At 34.6% G+C, this 22,154-nt stretch overlaps 1 protein-coding gene across 4 annotated transcripts in view; it reads left to right on the top strand.

Moving 5' to 3' along the window:
• Positions 1-22,154, top strand: part of CDH20 (cadherin 20) — a 274,337-nt gene that overhangs the window by 78,105 nt on the left and 174,078 nt on the right. Inside the window, exon 1 of one of the 4 annotated variants that reach the window (XM_074279061.1) lies at positions 13,473-19,857. The exons of the other annotated variants lie outside the window; for them this stretch is intronic. The gene's annotated coding sequence lies outside the window, so the exon portion shown is untranslated. Of the gene's footprint in view, positions 1-13,472; positions 19,858-22,154 lie in introns of those variants that run through there. 4 annotated transcript variants of the gene reach the window in all.

The raw sequence follows: 22,154 nt of genomic DNA, 5'->3' as shown, positions 1-22,154 counted from the left end.
TATAAAAGGGACACTGTCTCTGCTCTCCAGTAACCAATAGTCAATCAAAATGGCCTAAGCTGACTTTCTTCTCCATCCTATTTTCTTCTCATTTCATCTCCCTGTAACAGAGAGGCATGTTGGATAAAGTATGGTATCAGAAAGATATATGTTTAAATCCTGCCTCTATCCCAACTAGCTATGTTAACATGGGCAAGTCACTTAAACTCCCTTTTCCTCAGGGAACTCACGGAAGTGGATCTACTAGTTTATGTATGAGTGGTAATGTGCAAATCATGGATGTATTGACTTGTCTTCTCCCTCTTATTTCTTCCCAAAGCTCACTAACCATTCTTTCTCTGACCTGACAGTTGTGTTTTTTTTTTCCTCCTAGAACTTCCAGTGACTCTGGAAATACCATTAAGGTAGCATTAGGATCAGAGTATAATTCACAGCTCTACTCCTTTTCCATCAGTAAGCTCTAGGACTTGACTCATTCGTACTTTTCTGAAGTGGATTCTTCCTATATATCTGCAAGAAAGGACATATGGAAAATAATCATCAGCTCTTCTTTTAATTGATATAAGCACTCTAGGGAAATACTATATTCTGGTATATCAAAAAGATCTAGGATTGTCGGAAGTAGTATGCAGTGGAAAGAATACTGAGCTGGGATTCAGAGGAACTGAGATTTGAACATTAAGCAAGTCATTTTAATATTAATTATTAACAACAATAACAACTAGCACTTATATAAGACTTTAAGGTTTGTGAAGTCCTTAACATGTAATAACTCATTTGTCTTCACCAATCAGTGTGGTAGGTGTTAAGATTATCGCTATTTTACAAAAGAGGAAACTGAAGCAAATGATTTGCTCAAAGTTACAAGCCAGCAATTTTACCTCTTTAGGCCTCTAGTTTTAATCAGTCAGTTAATAAGCATTTATTAGGCACTTACTATATACCAAATACTATGATAAGTTCTGGGGATACAAAAATGGCAAAAAGATGGCCCTTACTCTCAAAAAGATCATTTTTTAAAAATTTTATAAATAAAGATATTAGGCTATATGATTGCTTAAGTCCTTTTCCGCTCCAGAGGAATTACTTTGTTATCCTTTGAACTATCTATTCCAATATTCTGATCCCTTATCCATTGGAGATGTAAATACTTCTTGTACTTGTATAGCTCACTATCCCTCCATGCTTTAGTAAACAATTTTCAGATTTATGTTGCCATGCAAAATTACTCACCTGATGGGGAGTTAAGTCAGCATCTTATAATTTGCTATATAATTCCCTAAAAAGGATGGGAGGTTACACAGAATGATTTTTCAGTTCAGTGAGACCCACCAACTAATAATGCTTATCTATCCCTGATGTCACTTCCATACCAGATTTCAGAGTAGAAGTGGATACTAATAGAAAATATGCAAACAAATAAAGGGATGCTTTTGGAGTCAAATAGATATCAATGAATTTTACTTCTGCCTACACATTTAAAGGACATTAGTTCTCCTTGTTTATCTTCCTTTGATCTTTTAAAAATCAGTCTTATCTGAATGAAATGCTAAGTTAAATTTGGTTTTCTCTCCAATAAGATGCCCTTCAGCAAGGCTTGAGGTAAATAAGTGTTCTCCAATCTGTCATCTGCTTCCCCACTGCTCAAAAATGCTTGTCCCAACTCAGCCCCAAGGTCCTCCAAACTACAGAGACTATCTTCTCTTTGAGTTCCCCTGTGGATCCAGTAAGAAGCTTATGGCCATCTCCTTGAATCAGCTTAGATTTACTTGCAATTAACCTGCAGGAGTTTTGCCTTTCAGAGAAGAGCTTCACAAATTTAGATCTGAAAGGAATCTTGAGATGATCTTCTCTGACTTTAATTTTACAGTTGAGAGAACTGAGACTAAGAGAAGTTATTGAAGGTCATATCACTGGTATCATTTGACCTCCAACTCAGGCTCTCTGTCTCCAAATTCCAGTGCTCTTCCCATTATAACATACCATTTGCATCTTAACTTCCTAAATAAAAACACTTCTTCCCCCCAATATTCCAGTCTTGGATGTCTTTCTCTGGCCTGACAGTTGTGGCTTTTTATCTTCGGGAACTTCCAGTGATTCTGGTCCCTGAATCATAAAGTAAGATCAAAGAATTTAGAGTTAGGTAGAACCTTCATTTTGCTGATAAGGAAACTGAGTCCCCAAATTTGCTCAATATCACCTAACTGGCAAAAGTTTGATTTGAAACCAGGTTTTTTTTTTTTAACATTTCACCACATTTCTGTGTGATATAAATAATATCTGCATATCCTTGACTCCCAGATACAGATCTGAAAAGGATTTCAAAGGCCAAGAAGTTAATCATTCATGGGAAAGATGAAGTTTAAGTGACTGGCCTAACGTGACACAAATAATAACAGAAACAGATTTAAACCCAAATCCAGAAGCAGTGCTCTTTCCACCATACATGCCTGTTTTCAGTAAAGTTGTTTGCTCCACAAACTTCTCTAAAAAACTGTATGGCTTGAAAGCATAAAACTAGGCTTCTCCTAAACTTACCATCCCATGCCCTTCCGAGGCTTTGAGTTAACTCTCAGCAGGCTAACATTTTTCCTTACTTGATGATGGATCTTCCCTGGCCTTCAGTTCAGAGATGGGATAAGAGATGTCCATTAGAGTCCAACAAATAATGGGTCCCTAGACCTAGCCCTTGTACTGACCTTGGCTAAAGTGCACCTTCCAATCACCTCTCTGCTCTCAAATTGCTAAATTCATTCTCCCATCCTTCCTAATCTGTTCACACACATGCGCTTGCGCACACACACACACACACACACACACACACATACACACACATATACACATACATGCACACACCCTGCTACAAATAGAAAAGTGGTTTCCTAGAATCTAAATCCACCTTAAACTTAACATGAATGTCACAGTTACACAACTACTCCTTCCAAGGACAGCATATACCATCCAACAGTCTTGTGAATTATTAAAAATATTTCCATATCTTCACAACCATTCTGGAGAGCAATTAGGAACTATGCCCAAAAGGCCATAAAACTTTGCCTATCCTTTGACCCAGCAGCGCAATTACTGGGTCTCTATCCCAAGGAAATCTTAAAAGAGGGAAAAAGATCCACATGTTCAAAAATGTTTATAGCAGTCCTTTTTGTGGTAATAAAGAATTGGAAAATTAGTAGATGTCCACCAATTGGGGAATAGCTGAACAAGTCGTGGTATATGAAAATAATTTATTTATTTTTTATTTATTTATTTTTAAATGATGAACAAGATGATTTTAGAAAGGCCTGGAAAGATTTACATGAACTGATGCTTAACAAAACAAGCAAAACTATGGATACATTTACACAATAACAACAAGAATATGCAATGATTAATTATGAAAAAAATGTATTTTTTCTCAGAGTGTTAGTGATTCAAAGCAATGCCAATAGGCTTTGGACAGAAAATGCCATCTGCATTCAACAGAAAGAATTAAGGAGACTGAATGTAAATCAACACATTCTATATTTACTTCTTTTTTCTGTTTTTATCTCTCTCAAGGTTTTCCCTTTTGTCCTGATTTTTCTCTCCCAAGGTGATCCATAATGTGTATTAAAAATAATAGATTTACTATAAATAATTTACATATCCATAGATAATGTGATCTCTAGAAGAGAAAAGGGAAGAGCTATTTTCTTTCTACTTTGCTTAAGCTAGATCCCACATGCATGCCCAAATACTGGCTACTATACAAATTAACTTTCCATAAAATCCCTCTAAAATAAAGCCCAAATATTCACCAGTTTGGATAATTAATGATGGTGTGACATATGATTATTCTTGTTGGTGTTTTCAGCCAAAGTCATGAAGGATGGAAGGTGGAATCCATCTAATAATTCAATGCTGAATTAGTCTGGTCTGCCTCTAAGAGGGAAGAATAGGATAGCAGAAGAAAACTTATAGATTTGAAATCCACTGACATGAAAATACTCTGACCTAAGATAGATAAAAAGGCTTTTATCTAAGGCCAGAAAAGTTATATTTTGTGGTATCAAATACAAGTTGCGAAGAACCTGTGTTCGAACTCTGATTTTGCTACTGATTGCTTGTCTGACATTGAACAAGTCACTTAACCCTACTTTGCTAAGGTTACATTAACTGTAAAATGAGAGTGTTGTACTAGATGGTTTCTAATATTCTTCCAAGATTGAATTCCTATTTCCCTGTGATCCAAAGTATGAAGATAGCATTTGTTGATGGTTGGAAGTAGAAGTGTTTTAAATCAAGATTAAGTGAACAGCACATTTATATTTTTAGTGATATGCCTAAATCAGGGGTGGGGAATTCCACCCCATGGACTATAAAAAGTTCACAAAATCTTTTGGTCTGGCTTGTCAATGTAACCAGAGGCAACAATAACTCTTAGTTCTTGAGTTTTTTAAATTAATAATTTTTATGACCTGCAAATGATATTATAAATAGCCAAATGGCCCTTGGAAGAAAAAAGATTCCTTACATGTGATAAACTACAACATCTTTTTGGCAGTACTTCGTATTATAATTTATTTGGAAAATATATTAAATCTTCATTAGACTTTCCTATGAAATAGAGACATTATATATTCAAAAGAAAATTGATATTTCTAGTGAATAAAGAGTAAGGATCTCTAAACATTTATTAATATGTAGAGTAGAGCAAAAGAGTAAAAAAGAATCTAAAAAAACTGGATCTTAGTCCTGGTTTTTCTACTCTCTATGTGACTTTAATCAGATCATTTCATCTCCCTCAGCTTCAGTTACATAATCTGTAAAAGGAAAAAAAATATATACTTGTCTCTAGAATATCTTCCAGCTCTAACATTCTATAATTCTTATTTTATTTACATTCATTGCACTCAAGAGTATGGTCCTTGAAAGATCAAGGTCAGAGGCTAGGACTGCAAAAAAAGACAGCATATCTCAGCTCTGTTCTGTGACTGCTGACTGCACCCCACATTCCAGTCAGCTGCCCTGCAGGTGCTTGCTGTTGGTCATAAGCAAGATAGAATAAATGGCTCAGCACAAATTCAGCACCACAACACGTGAATAGCTCAAAGTGTACATCCTGCTGACATCTGGCCAGGGGTATCATCTTCAATGGAAAGCATAGCATTTATTGATTACTATATATAATATATATTTTTAAATAAGCATTACATTAAAATGATCTTGGGACCAGAAAGGAAAAAATATGATCATAATTTAATTTTGTCCTCTTCAAAGCTATTTTACACTTTCCATGTTTGAGATTTGAAATTTGAGGCAAAAGTTGCAGCTACATCCCTAGGCTAAAGACACCAAAAACCCTTCTAGCATTCCAAATGCTTACACTTCTGTCAGAATCCACAGGCTAAAAATGGGATGGGGGAAATGAATAATATTTAATGACATACACAACAGGTCCCAAAGATGTTCATTATTTGAGATTAAAGAATAATTGCTAAGTCTGTGGAGAATTAGAGTCCCTGATTTCGTTTGGTTTCTGAAATTTCTTTCATGGGCATGTTTTTTTAGTTCCTGACCATTCTAATTCACCGGAGAGGAATTATTGACATGGAGAGATTGTAAGCAGGGAAATTAAGTGTTTATGACTGCACAGGAGGAGAAACTTAGATGTTTCTCTGCACTGTGGACTTATCTTCCCTATTTTAATCTGAAATAGAGAGTGTAGCTATACATTAGTAGCTCTCAAGGCAGGAATGAGGGTAGGAGGTATGTCTGATCATATGGCTCATGTGGAAAAATATTCCTGGATTATCACTTGTTAAAACAAAGATTCTGCCACCACTCCATGTCATACATGGAGATAAAATCATTTCCTGGTGTAGCAATCAACATGTCTGTTTATCTAATTTCTGATTACTAGTTTGCTTATGTAGATTACATGTCAAACAGTAGGACCATGCAACTTGTTGTACACAGATTCAAGGACAAAAGCAGAAATGAGGCTAATTTTACTACTCCAGAACCCCAGTCTAACTCTGAAAACTTAACTTCTATAGTTATCTCAGCATCTTTCTCTATTAAAATATATAAATTACTAACAATGACATGGGATTGAAGAACCTGCTGAGTCTGTTTATGTACATCATCAATAACAATGATGATAATTGTTCATCAAAGTCCAATCAATTTTCCATGTTATCAGGTGGGTACAGGAGGTAAGAATAATAAAATTGAGGGAATGCCAAACAGGGTAATAATGCATAGTGTGGATTCTCGTTGCCCTGAGACAGCTATATTAGCTGTGAAAGCCAAGAAGGTACTTTGAAATGCTGACCAGTTGGGTTCTACTGATAGCATAGATTAAATTAGCACGCTGGTCAGTATAGTAAAATTATTCCAATCTAAGAAATAGATGGAGCAGTATAAAGTTGCAGATCAGCCCTATCAAAACTGTTTTTTTTATCAACTTAACACAGATGACAGTGCAATAAGAGGTACAACTTTAAGACCTGAAATTGCAGGAATGGAAAATGTATTGATATTCTTCTTATAGTAATGCTATGATACAGTTGGATTTGTCCAGTGTACATAAAATAAATGAAATGAACTAAAGGCATCAATATTTCGTTATTTAGTGTTATGTAGGAAATATATATATATATATATATATGTATGTATATATAAACATCCCACATTATCCCTAAGCCTCAATTAGGCAAAATAAGAAATGAAATCAAGGAGCTACTAAAATCTAAAGAAGGAAAATTTGAAAATGTTGAAGTCACTAAATATCATCAGTCAACAAATCAATATTTATTGTGTTTACAAAATTCCAGGTACCATATAATGTTCTAGGGATGCAAATACAAAAAAATAGTCCTGCTATCAAGGAACTTATCGTTTAATTAATGAAAATAATATGCAAAAGAAAGGGAAAAGGAAGAGGCGACAAGGAAGGTATCCATAAAGGAGAAGCCCAAAAGACTGTGGCCATCTGGAAGACTTAATCGGATGGAGATTCTAAGATAAGCTGCCAACTCTGCCTCCAATCAGAGGGGCCATAGCAACAGAGGGTAGTGATAAAAAGTGAGTTCTATATTCATTTCACCCAATCAACTAAAAAGCCATAAAAATCCATGATAGTTAAATACAAGTTAGTTAGAGGGAGAAGATATTACTTGTTTGGGGGATCCAAAAAAGTTTCATGTAGAAAGAACTTTGTTTTGAAGAAATAGATTCCATGAGTCAAAAGTGAGGAAGGAAGGAATTCCAGACATGGGAAAGACAGAAAAAAGATATAAATATTGATAAAAGAGACTGAAGGCCATTTTGGTATAATTCAAGTTTATGAGAGGGTAGATGTAGTCTAATAAAAGCAGAAAGATGTTTTGAGTCCAGGTTGTAAAAGGTTTTTAAATGCTAAGTAGATTTATTACTCTGAGTTTAAAAACTCAATTAAAATTCAGAGTTTTAATCTAGAAAGAATAGGAAATCATTGAAGTTTATTCAAGAACTGAGTAATTATGATTAAATCTTGGATTATCAGGTATATAATACTAATGACTAGCATTTATATAGTACTTTAAGATTTGCAAAGCATTTTATAAATATTGTTTCATTTCATCCTCAAAACAATCCTGGGACCCAGGTGCTATTTTTTTTTCATTCCCCATTTTATGGATAAGGAATCTGAGGCAGACAGAGGTTAAATGACTTACCCAAGGTCACACAGCTCATTAAGTGTCTGAGGACAGATTTGAACTTAGGTCTTCCTCACTTCAGATCCAAAGATCTAACTACATTGCCATTTACCATGTCTTTATAAAGGAAAGATTATAGCAAAGGCTTGAGACAAAGAAACCAATGAGGTAGTTATTTTGTTCCATGTACTGTTTTTACTAGCTATATCATTTAACCATTTCATTTTTGTTTTTAATTGATTATTAATTTATTCTTAATCCATTGTACAAGTTTCTTTTTATTTACTTTAATAAGGTGGTAATATATTGTTTAATTTTCCAACCAATTTAAGCAAGAAGAAAAGAAGAATCAAATTTAAATGGTGGCTCTATGGATAGAAGAAAGGTTCTGGATACAAGAGATTATGGGGAGATATTAAGACCGATATCTTGATTGGATATTTTGGGAGGTAAAGAATGAGGAACTGAAAGTGATACCAAGTTCACAGACCTGAGAAAATAAAGAATTGCACCTTTTTTCAACAAAAAGAGTAATAGGTTTGAGAGAAAAGATTATTTTTTGTTCACATTGATTTTGAGATGTTTCTAGCTCTGTTTTATTCAGGAATTCTACCTGGTTATAAATTTTGTGACAAAACAACATTTATAAGAAGTTGCACACCCTTAAATTGGAATTCTGAGAAATCTTTTTTGAAGAATACAACTAGCAGACCACTTATAACAAAAGGCATAATTTCAAAAAGTTACTCTTCTAATCATAATGATAAATTACTTCTAGAATCACATTTGACCAAAAGTATAAAAAAAGACAAAATTCAGGACCTTTATATCTAGCTCAGTAAAATTACAACAGTAAAAACCTGAAGTGAAAGGTGTTAACAAATAATCTCAAGGACAGCAAACACCACCATAAAAGAGAAAGCTATCCAAGATCTATAGAAAGACATTAGAATATTAAATCAATATCTTGATGGCACACGCACACAATAGAAAATTAAAAAATATATTACCACCTTATTAAAATAAATAAAAAGAAACTTGTACAATGGATTAAAAATAAATTAATAATCAATTAAAAACAAAAATGAAATGGTTAAATGATATAGATAGTAAAAACAGTACATGGAACAAAATAAACAATTCAACCTCAAACATCTTACTACAGAGACATGAAAAAATAAATAAATCAGAGGCAATGAAGAAATCCTAGAAAAGGATGTGGAAAATTTTTTAATGTTCATATAGCTGTAAGAAGTCCAACATAATGATAACACAAGTTACATCAGATGAGCAACAGCTTGTGTTATATTAGCATAATTAATGATAGATTAGTTACCTTAATGAGAGAGAATGAAAATCTAGATTTATACTAAGCTGCCAATAGATCGAACTCTATAAAACCCAATACTCTTCACCCAATATTCTTCACAAAAATACTCCATAATAGCACATGAATATGCACCAAATATTTTGCCTGCTTGCTTTCAAATGTCAACTTGATCCTCCCTTTCTAATTAGATGACATTATGTATATATTGCCTTAGTTTAGGCTCAAGAACCTTTTCCAAAGAACTTAGTTGTCTGCTTATATATTTTATACATTACATTTATAACTTGTATCATTAAAAGTAATCTATAAACATAAGAAAATAATATATTGACTGAGAAATTAAAGTTTTATCAAAAAGTCCTAAGAGTATAAAGAGCAACTGATTATTAATGACAAAAAGTACAATTGTATTATATACTATTATATATACATACACACATATACATAAAATATACATTTAATTATATGTGTGTAAACAGACACACATATTGCATGTCATATATAATATATATATGTGTGTGTATAAAACATATGTATGTATATACATATATATATATATGTATCATTAAGAATACTAGAATGATTGATTTCCACATAGAAAACTCAATTTTAAGCATACTTCCAAGACAATTAAGTCAAAAACAATTAACATTAAATGCTATATTTTTTCAGGGAAGCATTATTGTTCTGTTTAATTTTAAATGTATTTTCACCTCTCCCAAATACAGATGGCTTCTAAATTAAAAAGATGGTTGAAGCAAAAATTCTTATTAATCATTTAATGTACATTATTTATTAAAACAATAAAAACAAAATTCAGGATCACTAAGGCACAGAGGCTAGGTCACCCTCTTTGGATGGTACTAACTAATATTGGTTCTGGAGTGAATTTGATTCCCCAAAATAGTGTGTGTGTCTTTGCGTGTCTGTGTGTCTCTGTCTATGTGTGTGTATGTGTGTATTTCTTGAACTGTCTGGCTCCTATTTCCTCACACAAAGTAGAACCTGGAGTGAGGGAGGGAATCTCTAAAACAAAACCTATATTTGGCTCATGCCTCAAGTCTCCTCAAAAGGGATAACAGAGACCTTTCTAAAAATAGTATACAATGTAAAAAGTATAAAATGTGGTGCCTTGGAACTTGTCTACTTCAAAAGTCAAATTCAGTATTTCATGCATTTTGAAAAGAAAATCAATGCTTCAGCACGTGATGCTTGCTGGACACTGGTTCTACTTTGGTTGAGCAGTAAGTATGGGAGGATGGTCAGGATCACTGCCCAGCTCCCACTGCTGCCACTGTTTATTGCCTTTGGCCATAGGCAGCTCCTCCCCATTGAAAGTTACAATGTGCCTATGACTATCAGGTTGGCGTTCACTATGCTTTGATTAGACATTGGCAGGAAGGTACCTTGGCAGTTCCTGCAAGATGAAAAGGCTGCAATGTATATTCTCCCAGCTCCCAAAACATTTGCACTGCAAGGGCACAGAGTGGCAGTTTTTCCTCAGCAGGAGGAGGAGTGGTAGGGTAGCATGAGAAGCAGCAGGAGCCCAGGTGGTGATGGAAGACCCAGGACCCCTGGCAGCTTCTAGCAATGGGTAGCAGCCAGAGCCTTGGGAAACACAGAGTGTAGGACTATAGCTTTCACCTCCACATCTATTTCCCCTGCCCCTCAATGAAGCCTGGAGAGTGGGGTAGAGGAAACGCTAATGATCTCGGGTTCCTCTTGGAAAATGAGTTGGGTCAAGAAGGGAGGAGCCTGACTCAACTCTGCTGGACTGGCCTGCCTTGTTTCTCCCCAGCAGAAAGCCCTACATGTCCTTTGAGGAGTTGGGTAGGTAGGATGATTAGGCTGAAGACTGGAGAAATCCTTTTGGAGAAACTTTGTTCAGTACTAATAGTTTTGACAACTCATAGTGCCTCCTGGAATCAATTTACAATAAGATGCCACTGTTAGGATTACTGGGTGAGAACTCAGGTTTTCTGGACGGTTACAAGGTGAGAACTCAGGTTGACTTGATAGAGGGGGCAAGCTCATTGGCTGGGGTGGTTCTTCCCAGAAGCCCTTGCATTATCCCACGCCCATTCTCTGGGAGAATAAAAGAGAGCACTGGGCGCAGAGAGCAGATCGGCCTGGAGAAGGATAAGAGCTGGAGGAGATTCAAGAAGAAGACTGCACTACATATGGCTTGACGGGGCTATCTGCAGGAAGGGAAGTCACTTCTTTGGACAAGAGTTAACAGCAAACTGCCTGGAGACAACGGTTCGTTACAGGAAGAAGAATCTGTCGGAGAGATTTGAGTAGACACAGCAGATCTCTTCCCAGAGAGTGATCCGGCAGCTTCTGGAGACGACAGCTCGCTACATTTGGCGCCCAACGTGGGGCAAGGACATTTGCTTATCCTGACAAGAAGAGCTAGACCAGACCTTCGCATTTTGGCGCCCGAACAGGGACAGACACGGTCCTGATTCCAGTGGAAAAGCTTCCGATCTAGATCTCAGTCTCTCTGACCCAGAACCGTGAGTAACGAGGAAACTTTGTTAAAGATTAAGTGAGCGTGCTAATAGATAAATAAGGAACTTAACTTGTTAAGGGCTAAACCAGGAATCTCTTATAGCTGAAATGGGGCAGATGTTAGCTATATTCAATCCCTGGACCTCAGCCGACTCATCCCCAGCCCCAGAAGAAACCTCAGCTCCACCCCCATTCAGGAGTGGTACTATAGAGAGTATAATCAACATAATTGAGGAGCAGAGTTTACTTGTAACCTGGGTACAGATTGCTAAACTCTTGGCTGCATTAAGACGCACATCCCCTTGGTTCTTAGAGGAAGAAAAGATAGATGTAGATAAATGGAAGCTAGTGGGATATGAAATGAAAGAATTTCAAGCAAAAAATGGGCCTCGTTCAATTTCTGCAGAAGTATTTTATATCTACAACATAGTTCAATTAGCCTTAAACTATCAAGCAAGTTGTAGGAGAAGGAAAAGTTCTAAAAATGAACAGAGGAGGAAGTGTGAGGAAAAAAGGAAAGATCAAGATCTTTCCCTAGAGCAAGAGGATTTAAATGAGGAATTATGGTATGATTCTCTTGAAGAAGCTTCAACCCTGCCTAGAGAACAGATTATTGACAGGCCCACATCAACCTCACCTTCAGAGATGGAGGAAGAAAGAGGGGAAGAGGCAGAAACACAAACAGAATTGCCTGTGAAGAAGCCTAAGCCTATGACAAGATTAGAAAAAGCATTGGTTAAAGCTAAGAGAGAAGGACAGGATATAAGTGATTTTATACATGCATATCCTGTGATTGAAGAGATTGACTCTGTAGGTAAAAAAAGGAGAAGATATGCACCTTTAGATTTGAATAAAATTAAGGATTTGAAAAAAGGTTGTACCCTTTATGGGACTACATCAGCTTATGTCAAAATGTTACTAGATGGTTTGTCTTATGAAGTCCTAACCCCGAATGATTGGAAATCCATAGCAAGGACATGTCTGGAACCTGGAGAAAATTTATTATGGCTTGCGGAATTTCATGAATTATGTAAAATTCAAATTTTACATAATTATAATTTATATAATTTATATATAATTTATATAATTATATATATATATTTATATATATATATATAATTATATATATATATTTATATATAATTTATATAATTATATATATATATTTATATATATATATATATATATATAATTATATATATATATTTATATATATTTATATATATAATTATATATAATTTATATAATTTATATATAAATTTACATAATTATACACCTAAAGAGCCTTTAGAAGGCCAGGACTCTGATTTAATCAATCAGCAGAGAAGCAATCACATGGCAGAAAGGGATTACCTGATAAGTCAGTCAAAAGGCAATCAGATTGCAAAAATGGATTACACTTGGGGAGAATACAGGCCTTTTAAACCAACAGGGCTGTGCCCAGTGCAAACAACTCCAATGTAATTGTCAGATGATGAGAAGAGATTTAGAAAGTGGTAAATAGAAGAAAATTAGGTAGGTTAACTGCCTGGGAGAGAGGGTTTGCTTGTATTTTAACAGACAGAAGAAAACAGATGAAGAAGGAAATAGATGGGTGGCAACAAGCACCTGGAGAGAGATAGAAAAAGAGAAAGACCTCAAAATAAAGGAGAAGATCTAAGAAACATCTTACACCGAAAGAGCATGGCTAATAAAAAGACTGTTAAAGAACTTTAAAACCAGCAGGAATCATTGGACTTCCTCACACAAGATGAGACTAATGGACAATGGACTTATGGACATTTATAAATTTTCAATTTATGATTATTTGATTATGTTATTTGTCATATACTTCTAGCATGTATTATGTTACTATGTTACTATATGCTTATGTAATTTATGTAATTATCTGTAATACTTCCCATATTGATGGATTTATGTTTCAAGGTCATGACTGTCCTATGTTCTAAATCAAAAGAAAGGGGGAGATGTTAGGATTACTGGGTGAGAACTCAGGTTTTCTGGACGGTTACAAGGTGAGAACTCAGGTTGACTTGATAGAGGGGGCAAGCTCATTGGCTGGGGTGGTTCTTCCCAGAAGCCCTTGCATTATCCCACGCCCATTCTCTGGGAGAATAAAAGAGAGCACTGGGCGCAGAGAGCAGATCGGCCTGGAGAAGGATAAGAGCTGGAGGAGATTCAAGAAGAAGACTGCACTACATATGGCTTGACGGGGCTATCTGCAGGAAGGGAAGTCACTTCTTTGGACAAGAGTTAACAGCAACTGCCTGGAGACAACGGTTCGTTACAGGAAGAAGAATCTGTCGGAGAGATTTGAGTAGACACAGCAGATCTCTTCCCAGAGAGTGATCCGGCAGCTTCTGGAGACGACAGCTCGCTACATGCCACTGTATTTAAATATAGGATACATATTTCTTCTTCCACAAAATACAAAAGACCCAAAAGCTTGCATTAACAGATATTTAAAACATAATACAGTAAAACATTACATATTATATTCTTCTCAGGAAGTTGGTATTTTAAACTTTTTTTTCTAAATCAATCATTTTTATTTCAGATCTGTACTAGTTAAGCAATTCAGTGTAGGACCATATCTTTGGATTAGTTATTACTATAGTTTTTGGTCTCAATGCTTTCATCTATAGTATCTTCCTTATATTGATCATTTTACCTTTAAGAAGCTGTTAAGAACTGCACAACCAGCACCAGGACCCAGAAGCTTCCAATGCCTTGAATTTATGAGATTATCTCCAAGACTAGGACCATCCATCTTCTAATTCCTGTGTGGTCACCTTTACTAAGGAAAAGAAAGAAAAAGCTGGAGTCAGTCAGAGTTCAAGATGTGGTCTCTCCCTCAGCAAAATAATTATTCTGACTATTTATATTCAACTAGCTGCCATAGCTAACATCTGGAGCAAGATTCTTTCCTTTATATCCAATCCCCCATAGAAGTCTAAGTGAGAATTTAAAGGATCCCAGATTTTTGGAGAGTCAGGAAAAGAGTAAAAGCAGAAAAATAATTTTCTTTTTAAAGTCCAGGGAATTTTTTTTCCTCAGTGACCATTTATCTTTTCCATGGATTTCTTGTTACAAGGACCAAGCAAGAGCCTTTTATCATAATGCCTTCAACAAAAACGGGTACATGTGACTGGGACTTCTAGAAGGGGCTAAGGTATATGTGTGGCTTCATTGGAAGTATAACAGCCATAATACATGTATAAACAGAGGAGACCTCTTTGTGCAGCTTCACAGTAAGTGCACTGGCCAGAGCAGATTGGATGATAAGTCTTGATCATTTTGTAACATTTCTCAGGACAGATATCAAATACCACAATTCATTTGTGATTTAAGAAAACTCTTGAAGACATATGGAAAGCTACTGGAAGATTATATCAATGTCTGGATGGTTCACACAGTAGAAAAATTTCACATTGTATTGTCCAATTAATAGCAATGAAAAAGAAATAGAAGAGAATCTGAGGCAGGAGGAAGCATATGAGTAAATTCTTACATCCTTAATCAATAATTTAAATTAAAAAAACAAAAAGTTCAAGTTGATACAAGGAACTTAATCATACAAAAACAATATAAATAATTCAACAGAAATTAAAAAAAAAACAAATATAAATCCATACTATTGAGGTTCAAGGAGCAAAGAAATTCCATGAGAGTAAAGAATTCCAAAAGCAAGAGGATGTAGAAAATCCAGCATTATAGGCTCAAATGCTTCATGGTGCTATGTGACTTACTATCAAAGCACTTAATGATTTTCCTCCATGATGCAAGTCTAAATCCATCTTCTTAAACATAAGTGATTGTAAATGTATTGCCAAAAGATGGAGAAATCATCAGGCAGAGAGATGGTGCATATGGAAACATATTCATGTATTGCAAAAAAAGTTTAAACTAAAAAAGATGTAAACATGGTAAGAATTTTAGAGCGTTTAATTTTCATATTTTATATGCTAATTAAAATACATCAACAATATGTCATAAACAATTAACATAAAACCCGGCATCTTCCAGAGAGATAGCATAAACCCACTATGGTTCCACTATGTCTTAACAGTGTTAGTAGTTAAATTAAAAGCAACCCTAGGAAAACATTGTAAGAATTACTTAATATTTATGAATAACATCAAGTTTTATGTCTCTACTGGAAAAAAAACACATTAAAAATCTACTTCATCACACCAGAACTTTATGCAGTGATGTCATAATGGGATTTCCACTTCTTAAGTGTGAAATTCTTAATGTGTACCAAAGAAAGAATAAAAATTGAAGGCTTTAGGTTTGATACCAGAGGTCAAATCATAATCATTTACAAATACAGGCATATAATAACTTGGTTTTCTCTAGGCAAGTGACATCAAACATTAATCAATTCAAAAGAAAGTTAAAGATGAATAAATTAAAAGATTAACTGATATCCTGAAGTCGAAACTTAATGGAAAAACCAGTGAGAACAATTAAGACCTATTAAATATCAGTCTTACTGTATACATTTTGACATAATCAAATGAATTCATATAATTCTATTCCTTTTCCAAAAAGAAAAATCAAGGTTTTTCCAAATTAAGTTAATAATAACTTGTTTTCATAGCACCTATTTTCCTCAATATATCCTATTGCTCCCAGAATTTTAAAAAATTTAAAATTTATAGCCAAGAATGAAAAAGTAAAGAAAAAAACAATTTAACAAAAATAAACAACATATCAAAAATGTTGATATAATTTGCAGCAATCCACACTCAAAAAATGGGGAGATGTCTTTTCATATATTCATATCTTCTCTTTAGGTCCAACTTAATCCTTTACATTTTGCAGCATTCAATTTTAATTGCTTCATTGTTACTGTTTTTTATTTTAAGTTGTAATCATTGCATATATTCTTTTTCTTATTTTAGCTAACTTCATTTTGAATCAATTCATGTAAATTTTCCCATGCTTTGTAGTAATCAAATTCATCCTATTGCGTTATATTCCTTTTGTAATAAAATTTGTTTAACATTTGCCCCAAGTACTGCTATAAATAATCTTGTGTATAAAGGGATCTTATTTTTTTGTCATTGACTTCATTTGGGTATCTTCCTAGCAAGAATATTTCTAAATATGATCAGTTGAGGTTGTTTTTCCCCCACTAAATTTCAATAACCTTTCAGAATAGTCAGGACAATCAATAGCTCTACCAAACAATATACTTAATGTAGCTATCTTTCTAAATCCATCCTATGAATATTGACTAGTCCCAACTTGTGTCACCTTTGGGACTTGACTATGTAGAGTAAAACTTCAGATTTATTTTAATTTGCTTTTTTTAAATAATTATTTTGTTTTATTCTTTTACATACTTGTTAGAAATGTAATTCTGATTTCAAGAGCTGTGTGCTTATTTCTTTTGAATATTTTTGGGAATGACTTTTTAGGTCACATATTTTTAAGCAAGAAACGGAATATCAGACCCATATCAGAGATGTTTTCCCTGTCAAATGTTTCCCTTCTTATCCTAAGTGCTTTACTTTTGTTCATACAAAAGCTTTTCAATTTGAAGTAATTGAAATGTGTTCTATCTTTTGTAAACTTTTCTACCATTGTTTTGGACATTAAGTGGCTTATAAGACTAAAAAGGTAGAGTATTGTCATCTTATCTCCTTATTTATTTTGAATATTAAATAAGACTAATAAGTGTCAGAAATGGGATATAAATCTAGCTCCTTGTTTACTCTGAGGCCTGTGTTCTTGTTGTTGCATCATTTGAATATAAAAAGTAGAATCCTGTAACACCTGTGTGGAATACTCAGTATTAGGCCTGAAGTCAGGAAGATTCATCTTCCTAAGTTCAAATGTGACCTCAGACACTTACTAGCGCTGTGGCTATAGGCAGGTTATGTAACCCTGTTTGTCTCAGTTTCCTCATCTGTAAAATGAACTGGAGAAGAAATGGCAAACTACTCCAGGAACTTTGCCAAGAAAACCCCAAATGTATTCATGAAGAATCACATACGATTGAAAAACAGCTGAACAACAACAAACAGCAATTAAATTGTCTTCTATCCTCTGATTTATTCCTCAGAATATTCAATAAATCCTAACCATATTCACATTCATGTTCCTTCTCTCTGGCCTTCCCTGTCTGGCTTCCCATTCCCAAATTTTAATATCCTTCATCCTCACAGTTATGCTTGATGTCCAAGAGTCCAGAGAGAAGAGCTGCTGCCATGCTACACTTGATCTCATGCCAGTGAAATGATTCATTTTATGTAGCCAGACAAATCTAATATTTCCAGTGTCATTTAAACCCCTTCATGTTTTGTTCATATTATCAGATCTAAAGATGTATGACTACAGCATTTCCCAAACCCAAAAGCATATGAATTTTCATTATTTTTCTCTAGCAACACAAGCCCTACCCTTCACAACGTACCCCCTAGAGAATACCAAAACTGTTCATCACTCTTATAAAATGACAAGCTAAAATGGGAAAAGGTTGGTTCTAGCCCTCAAGATCAATTTATGATCATCTAAAATAAGCCTCTTTTTTTAATTGATGATGCTATTGCAAATTGCATATTTCAGTTTATTCTGCAAGGAATACAGTTAGGTTAAAGCTGAGCTGGTTATGACTCACAGATAATGAGATGAAAACAGTATCATCATTAAACACCAAATAAAGCCATTGATTCCTTGTATTATTCTGTCAGTTTTAATTGAATTGCATTTTCTTCCTCTTTCAATTCTTAATTATGCAGTTCATGCTGAATCTTTATTTTCATGCACAGAATGGGATAATGTTCTCTTTTTCCTTACCTTAGTGTCTAAAAATACAAGCCTTTTGAGACAGGAAAAGTCTTTGTTGGTCTTAATTAAAGCAAAACACCTGCTTTCATCCCAGGAGCAGAATGGGTTGCTGTACAGTGAATCTGTTACCAGGTGATGACACAATAGCTTTCCTTCCTGTTGAATGTCACTTTTTTCTGACCCCTGGTCACATTCTATTTTTAAATTCCATGAAGATGGAAAATCCTGACATCATGTACCCAACAGAGAAGGCTCAGTAATCACTACTAATAAGAATTCCTTTGTAGGGCTTGAGATGAAGAATCAGCAGTAATTCAATTAATTTGGATAGTGTACATAAGGAATTTGAATAACATAAGCCAAATGTATTTATTCCTCATTTAACTTGGTAATTAAAGCTTAAGGCAGAGTATATGTATCTAAATGTTTCAGATAATTATGTTTAGATAACAAATTATGTCATTCAAAGTATGGCATTCAGGACCATCTATGATTTGGCTTTAATTTACCTTTACAATCTCTTTTCTTTTGATCTTACTTTATGTACTCTAAAATCTAGCCAAAATGTCCAACAGGAAAGAGGTATCTCTAAGGCAGGATAAAAGGAAAGAAATTCTTTAATTCAATAAACATTTAGTTAATGTAATTGAATTCAATTTAACAAATATTTATTAATCACCTAATAGCTTGTGCTAAGTGCTGGGAAAACAAGAAAAAGAAAGACTTTCTCCACTTTCAAAGAGCTTACAATTTAAAGATAGGACACAAAGGGAGAGGTCCTCAGTTCAGATGCTGGTGGTACTGTCAAATCCAAATACTGTACTTCGTGGAAAACTGTTGGGCTATGAATCCTGAACCCTCTTTAAATGGAATCTTTGGGAGGAGTTCTTCAACTCCAATTAGAAGAGCAGCAGAAGCTACTTAATGGTATGATTGAGGTACAAAACTTTGAGTAACCAGCTGGTAATAATTTCAGTTAAATTTCCTGCTGACCAGGTTTTTACTCCTAGGAGTATGATGATAGTAGAGTTTAACCCAAAGAGAAAAGTTGTTGGGAAATAGTCAAGAATATTTATTAAGCACCTATTATGTTCCAGGAAGTATTCAAATGCTTTATAAATATTATCTCATTTGATCTTCACACTTACTTGAGAAAGTGGTGCTACAATAATACCCATTTTACAGTTAAGAAAACTAAGTTTAAATGACTTTGCCAAGGGTAACACAGTTAGTGAGTGTCTGGGCCACATTGGAATTCAGGTCTATCTGACTTCAGGTCAAAGCTTTATATATTGTACTACCTATCTACTTTCAAGTTGGGAAAGGTGCTGGTGCAAAGTAAAAAGAAATCTATAGAGAAGAGGAGTTGAGAGCAGAGTAAAAGTTAACATGTACTGGGCACTTCACGAGCAAGAATTAGTTTATTTCCTCTATTGCAGGGGTTGTCAAACTACATCCTGCGGACCAGATGCAGCCCGCTGAGGACGTTTATGCGGCCAGCCGGGTTATAGCAAATGGGCTGAGGGGCGGAGACAGAGTGTGAGTTTTTGTTTTTACTGTAGTCCGGCCCTCCAACAGTCTGAGGGACAGTGAACTGGCCCCTATTTAAAAAGTTTGAGGACCACTGCTTGGATAATCATGAGCTGTGGATTGCTGTGACAATTTATATACATCTATCTTTTCAAATAATGTCCTTTCCATGTTTAGATTTTCCAGTAGTAGAATATACCAAACACATCTCTACAATGGTTGATTTTTTTGCATTCATTGTTGTCAGCTGCAATAGCTAACATTTATGCCAAGAAAGCATCTTCTTCACATCCATTAACTATAAATGCCCTTCACAACTAGATTGTTTTTATGAATGCATTAAACAGTGTATTTGAGCAATATGCTTCTGTTCCACACAAACTCGCTGTTACCCCAAAAAGATTATGTTGAAGACAGAGCACACATGTACATGAGTCTCCTTCACAAGGATTTATGAAATTACTCTGCCACTATTCAAAATGGGCTATCATAAAACAAGAAGATTACAATAAATCCTTTGGCATAAATTCACATGGAGACTCCCTGCCAACATTTTAATTAAGGAGAATAGGTTGGCTTATCAAACATAATTGAGGGAATATTGACCAAAGGTAGAACACATTTAAGAAGTGGTAGATGGAATTAAGGAGCTAGAATCTTTACTTCTCATATTTTCCTAAATATATTTTGAACTGTTCAGTTAAGAGCATCATTTTCACTTTGCTTTATGGCATTAATATCATCAAAAGTAAGCTGAACTTGGAGTGTAGAAGACCTCGATCTAAATCTGACCTCCGAGCATGATTTCCTATGTCATCCTGAATACACTTAACTTCTCAACTTCTCCATCTTCAATAGAGGATGATAAAAGCATCTGCCAGGCAGGACAGTTGAAGGATCAAATAAGATAAATGTAAGAAGTTTTGAAAAGATTAAAGTTCTATATATGAATGTTAATTGCTTTCCCATAATGAAAAATTGTCAGATCAAAAATGATATGATATATTCTAATTATATAAAATTTTACTGAAAATTTTGATAGAACATCTTAGAAAGCAGCAACTTTGATAAACCAAGGCCAAAAGATTAACTTACTAATTAGTGTTTGCATGACTTAAAATGTTAATGCAACTGCCTAGTTGTAAGTGAAGCATCATTAGTTACTCCAATGACATTCAGTTGAATTATATCAAAATGCTCATGGATTTACTCTCTCTTACAAAAAATACTATGCCTACCTAAGATAAAATACATTCAAACCATAGAACTGAAATTTATAGTTACAATAAGAAGTCAGGATATAGATTCCTTAAATTCCATATTGTTATACATTTTCATAATCCTTTAATTAACTTTAATGCATTGTCAGAACTAACTTTCTAACTACAATGAAGTCTACTTAAATAACTTAGATAGACTCATAAGATCTTAATATTAGCATGGATCCTAGAGATCTTCTCTAGGGATTTTTAACCAAGAGTTTCTTAACTGAAAAAAAAATTATTTCATTGTAGATGGTTTTCTTTGTCATAATTTATACATTTTATTTCATGGTTTTAAAGCATCCCTTAGGAGAGGTCCATAGGCTTGACATACTGTTAAAGACCATATGACCATAAAAAAAATTGTTGAAAATCCATGAAATTGTCTACCTCTATCTAAATCCTTTTAACAGTATTCCTGAGGAAAAGTCATTTAGCCTTGGCTTATATGGGCTCAATAATAGGAAATTCACCAACTACCTAAGGAAGCCTACTGAATTTTTGGACAGCTCTAATTTAGAAGAAGCTCATCTTTATAGTGAGACAAAATATGTCTCCCTGCAACTTCTACCCACTGGACCTACTTCCTCTCTCTGGGGCTATACAAAATAAGATAAATTCCCTCAACAGATGATGGGCAAAACTCAAATCTATTATGTTCTAATTCAATAGGACCCTCAAGAGTTTTATATCGAATAGGTGCTTTACAAGCACAAAACTACAATAGAGTATGAGTTGAGATGGCACACAGGGAAACAGATTCCATCTGGTTTGAGAAGCCCACAAAGAACTGGAAGAGCACCCCCTCCTATATCCCACTTATAGAGACCTTACCTCTCCAGGTGACTTTTCATCACTCACATAAGGGGAAGCCTTTTATTGTGACATTTAATTCATTTCTATCCCACCGTATGGCCCTTCATTTAAAGCTAATATCATTTTTCCCCAAGTCTCTTCTCCATACCATCATTATATGCATTCTTCAACTCTTAATTCTATTATATATTTTGAGTCCTCTCACTAGTTGATTGTTAATGCCAATAT

The sequence above is a fragment of the Sminthopsis crassicaudata genome, chromosome 1 (assembly GCF_048593235.1).
Source record: "Sminthopsis crassicaudata isolate SCR6 chromosome 1, ASM4859323v1, whole genome shotgun sequence".
NCBI classification, from domain to species: domain Eukaryota; kingdom Metazoa; phylum Chordata; class Mammalia; order Dasyuromorphia; family Dasyuridae; genus Sminthopsis; species Sminthopsis crassicaudata.
The sequence above is the reverse complement of the archived record's forward strand: the minus strand, read 5'-3'. Positions and strand labels throughout refer to the sequence as shown.